Source organism: Orcinus orca, chromosome 4 (assembly GCF_937001465.1).
Source record: "Orcinus orca chromosome 4, mOrcOrc1.1, whole genome shotgun sequence".
In the NCBI taxonomy this organism is placed as follows: domain Eukaryota; kingdom Metazoa; phylum Chordata; class Mammalia; order Artiodactyla; family Delphinidae; genus Orcinus; species Orcinus orca.
In genome coordinates, this window is record NC_064562.1 from 85,317,579 (window position 1) to 85,323,578 (window position 6,000).

Consider the following 6,000-nt stretch of genomic DNA (forward strand, 5'->3'; position numbering starts at 1 on the left):
ATGCTGTATTAGTTTCCTACTGCTGCTGTAATAAGTTACCACCAACTTAGTGGCTGAAAACAACACAGATTTATTTTCTTGCAGTTCTGGAGGTTAGAAGTCTGAAATAGACCTTCGAAGGAGAAAACTGAGTTGTGAGTAGAGCTGCATCCTTCTACAGGCTCTAGAGAAGAATTCGTTCCTTGCCTTTTCCAGCTTCTGGAGGCTGCCTATATTCTTTGACTAGTGGCCACATCACTACAACCTCTGTTTCCATCAGCACATCTCTTTCTCATACTCTGCATCTACTGTCTCCCTCTTATGAGGACCCTTGTGATTACATTGGTCCCACCTGGATAATCCAAATAATCTCCCCATCTCAATATTCTTCACTTCTTCACATCTGCAAAGTCCCTTTTGCCATCTAAGATAACACGTTCATAGGTTTGTGGATTAAGACATGGACAACTTTAAGAGGCCATATTCTATCTCCCACAAATGGTAAAAATAAAACTACAAAAGAACAAGAAACAATACTAGCAGATATGAATCTGTTTTCAGATGGGGAAGAATATTGTAAGCATAAAAGTGAATGAAGAAATCATAAAGAAGAGACTTACAGTCTTAAACCAAGTTTTAAAATCTATGTACGTGGGGACAATATACCACATTAAGTAAAGTAACAGGCAAATGAAAACCTAGAATAATAGTTGCAGCAGATACGGCAAAGGGTAAATAAAATATCATTATTGATTAAAAAATAACATTATCAATAAGTAAGAAACAGATGAATACCTTGGTAGAAGAAGGAGGAAAGGACCTGAGTAAACTTTTAATAAAAAAGGAAACTCGGGGCTTCCCTGGTGGTGCAGTGGTTGGGAGTCCGCCTGCCGATGCAGGGGACACGGGTTCGTGTCCCGGTCTGGGAGGATCCCACATGCGGCAGAGCGGCTGGGCCCGTGAGCCATGGCCGCTGGGCCTGCGCGTCCGGAGCCTGTGCTCCACGATGGGAGAGGCCACAGCAGCGAGAGGCCCGCGTACTGCAAAAAAAAAAAAAAAAGGAAACTCAAGAGACCAATAAAAACATGGAAAGAAGTCAACCTTACTAGTTAAGAAATGCAAACTAGTATGAAGAAATACTATTTCCTTATCTAATCAAGCAAGATGTAAAAAACCATACTGACCAATGGTAATAAAATGATTGTAGAACATATATGGCCAGCAAGAGTTTAAAATGTCACAAATTGTATGATGAATAATTTGTGACTATATATCAGTGGTCCTTAAAATATTCAGTACTTTATCTCAATGACTACATTTCCAGAATTTGTAAATAAATAAGAATAAAATATAAATATTTACCTACAAATCTTTTTTTACTACAGCTGAGTTCATATTGGGCAAAAATCAGAAAAGAACTCAAGTCTGAAAAGTGATTAAAGGATTGGTTATGCACATTATAGTGGACCCATGTAATGAACCATTATATTTCCATAAACGTGCTGTTTTCAAAGATGTTTTTTCAGAATATATTATTAAAGGCTAAAAGTTAGATGCAATTAACATTGCATTAGATTAGGACCTGCTGCAAAAAAGCTCAGCGGCTTAAAGTATAAAGATTCATTTCTCATTCATGCAACATCTGCTGTGCAAGTGGTGAACCAAGGCCTCATCTACTTTTATGTGGTGGCCCTGCCAGCTCAGTGTGAGACATCAGGGTTTACCCCCAATTTTCAATACCTCACCCAGTAAACTCAACCAGCCATATGGTTCTGGGTAACTGCTAAAGAGGTGGAAAATGTATTCCTTTCGCCTGCCATAGAATAAGACAAAAATTAGTGAGAATTAAAAGTTTCTAAAACAGGTAATATCTTTTGGTCCTGGTTTTTAAAATTAGTTGTTTATACCATGCATATATATGTAGACAGATGGATATAGCTGTATCTACATCTATGTGTCTAAACTAAGGGCTAGCTTAATATGGCCCTCGTCAAATCTGGCCAGCTGCCTGTTTTTTGAACAACCAGCCAGCTAAAAATGCTCTTTAGAATATTTACAAGGTTGAACAATATTTGTTGACACATGAAAATTGTATGAAGTTCAAATTTAAGCATCCATAAATAAAACTGTATTGAAGACACAGTCATGATTCTTCATTTACATTTGTCTTTGGCTGATTTCAGATACAACAGCAGAGCTGAGTAGTCATGATGGGAATCATATGACTCACAAAGCCTAAAATATTTACTCTTTAAGTCTTTATGAAAAAAGTTTTAAACTTTTATTTCTACTCTAAATAACTAGGAAAACTAAAACTAAAACTAAAATCGTCATAGTAGTTAATTGTAGGTTTGGGATTTAAGATCATTTTTAGCTTTTATACTTTCTTGTATTTTTAAAATTTCTAAACGAATAGATATGATAGCCATATTTGTGGAAAATTAATAAAAATAAAAATAACTCATATGTAGAATACCTAAGAATAGTCTTACATCATTAGTTCCAGATAAGTGCTTTCTCTCTGGAGGCCTCCAACCTAGCACGAGACCAGAGAATGGTTGCTAAAGATGAAACGATGGTGAAAGATTTGTGTGTGTGTGTGTGTCCATTATATACACACACACTGAATGAATAAAAATCATTTTGATTATAACATTAATGTGTAATGCTATATACACATTGACATCTTACACAATCCCAATGAAAAGCCAAATCTTTCTGCTGGAGAAAGTCTCTCTAGCTCAGCAAAATCCCTAAGTTTATGTTAGTCATCTATCGACACTTGAATTTTTAATCTAACTGTGCCAGTGACAATAAAAAAGTTAGTGGTTCTTACAACTGACATGATTTATTGCTGATTGAAGGTAAATGTGGCACACTAAGCAAATATAGTGAAAATAATTAAGAATTTCCTTGCAAAATCATATGATTTGTGGGTGTACTTATAATGCTGTTTTTCTGACAACATACCGATGATAGAAGGACAAAATATATGTGCTTATGCCTAATCAGTACCAACACCACACATTCATTAGACATCTAATTTGTGCAAAGATAAATGAAAATGTTACTGTTTTCAAGAAATCTTTAGAAAATGAGGGAGAAAGACATGTAAACATAACTGTTACAGAGATAACATTTGTTGTCAACATACATTTAAGATATTGAAATATCTTATGTTATGAGAATGATAGGCTCAATTCCTTTTTTTTCTCCACTCATGATCCCATTTATCTTACAGCTCCATAGTGCTCCCATGGGCATTTATAACGTACTTGTACCTGCCTCAACCAAAGCACATGAAATCTATTCCATGAGGTCTTCAGGATTCTTTCCAATCCTGATCTCCGCTCTGTCTGGGGTGGGGTCGTCCTTCTGCAGCCTGTGGTTTTTTTTTAAAAAGTGTGATCTTTATTTATATTTTTTAATTTTTACTTTATATTGGACTGTAGTTGATTTACAATGTGTTAGTTTCAGGTGTACAATATTCTCAATTCTTAACTGCTAATGGGAGAAAATTACATATTCTTGAAGCCAAACTAAAATTAAGTTTTTGCAACTTAACCTTTTGCCTATGGCATTTCTGAACTTTCTTTACTTTTAGGAGGAGCACAGATAAGATTCCTGTCTTCATCAAAGAGTAAGTTTCCTATAACGCATTATTCCTAAGGAGTAAGATCTGATTTTCTTTCTCAAGTTATAGTTTTGGGAATATTGTCTCTGACTCCTGTGTATTTTTTTCTATACTATTTTTTTTACATGACATTTAAAAAATATATAAAACCAGCTATGGTCAGAAATTATTTTACTAGATTTGAGACATTGAGAAAAATGAGAATATATAGAAGGATGCAAATTCCGTATTGTTCAGGTCAGCTACAGAATTTTGCCCCTTTTCTAAAAGTCTTCATCTGTCACATGTCCTTGCATTTCTTGCAACTCTTCACCATTCTTATTTATTATTTTTGTTTTTTGCATACAATCACTTAGATTCAGCATAAATCTCTTTTAAGGGTCCAACTTAGAGATAACAATTTTGTATCAGTGTCAGTTAAATAACACTTGCATGAAACACAAATAATTGGTGGAGGAGGAATACACTACTTGTCAAGAAGCAAAAAATACCTTATTTAAGGAGAGGCAGCAACTGTGACTTGCTTCCCTTGAAAAATGTTTAGATGCTTGGTGCAATGGGAATGACCTTGGTCTGTTATGTGGGAAAAAAAAATCTCAAAAACTGTTTTTTATTTTTGGCCACGTCTTGCAGCATGCGGGATCTTAGTTCCCTGACCATGGATCAAACCCATGCGCCCTGCAGTGGAAGCACAGAGTCCTAACCACTGGACTGCCAGGGAATTCCCCTCACAAACTGTTATTGGCTGTCCAAAGATGTATTAACTCTCAACTGTGTGGTCACAGAGAGATATTTAAAGTCCTATCTTTACTGCTTTTACAGATAAAATGTTTTTGTCTATAATATTCATGAATGTCTCTCAAAAATGGCATTCATGATACAATTTAACATAATGATTTTTATAAACCAAATGCTATGGTTTCCCTTCCAACGCTGTCACAAAGTCAGTTATTTCCATCAAAACCCTATTTTCTATTCCTCCTGGAGATAAAATAAACAATCGTGCTGTACTCCCTGTCTTCACTGTACTCAGATGGAGATGGATGACTGTTTGTCAATGGGAGGTGAATGAAAGTTATGCGGCCACTTCAAGGCCTGGACCATTGACACCTTCACCTTTTCAGACACCAACTGGTTGTTGATCCAGGCTGCAGGTTTAGCTATCTTCAATGCATTGCTCCCAGTGTCTCTGGTCCGTGAACGAGCTATCAAGCAGGGTAGTTCTCATTCCTCCCAACGCCTGTAAAGTTCACCTGAGTATAACAAATAGACCACCTTTCTCTTAAGTCACTGAAGTTTCAGGAATTATGTTTTATCATTGTGGCTAATTACATTAAATAATATAAAAAGTCTGCAACAATATGTCTAACAATACTGCTGTCCAGCTTTTCTCCATGGCCATAGTTAACTTCCTGAATTGCTGTAGCCATTTGCCCAAATGGACTTTGAGTAGCATAATACAGGAGAAAAAAAATACCCATTCATCTCTTCAATAACTATTAGTCGATTATCTCCCTCATGCTAAACTCTGTCTAGACACACAAAGATACTGTCAATACACTGATACAATACACTTAAGTGCTTGTGTGTCTTTAGCTAAGGCTGTGTTCTTCTCAAGCCAGGAGCTGTAGTATCAGTTTGCTGGCTCTGCAGGCAGCACTTTTATGGTGAAGTAGCAGCATGCCCTTTGACTTCCTATTTCTATAGCATCTTTGGGAATCATTCCTGCAGGACCATATTTCTTTTGACTTCCTAGGGATTCTGAAAATCATTTGATGATTCTCTATACTACATTGTTTCCTGCTTAAACGAGCTTCAGGGTATTCTGCTCTCTGAAACTGAAACCTGAACCCCAAGTATTCAGCATTCCAAGAATATATCTACAGATGTCTCAGCTTTGGACTTCAGTGAGAAGTATTGCATTTAATATTAAATGTTATTACTTTAGGGTCTCACTTAGTAAATAACGTATGACTGCAAATTTAAATTCCAAAGCAGGACCTGAAATGTATCAGTATTCAATTATAAGATGATCGTTCAGATAATTCAGAAGAGGTATATTGTTGATTAACAAAATGACATAGAAAAATTTTTAAATAGTACTGTATGAACTTACAGACACAAGATGCTACACTTGATCCAAGGTTGAAAAATCCTGCTGTAAAGAAGATAGCTACATAGCTCTTGGCCCAGTAATGAGAAAGCACTCCGTCAATTTTTTGTAATTTTAAACATAATGTTATTGTTAAACATCAAATGAGATAACAACGTGGAGAACTTTGTAAAGTGGTAAAATTCTTTACATATTGGTGATAATGTCATCTACATAAATACCTCACATTTCCTAGTGCCATAATTACAATGGCCCAGTGTCACATTATTGTAAC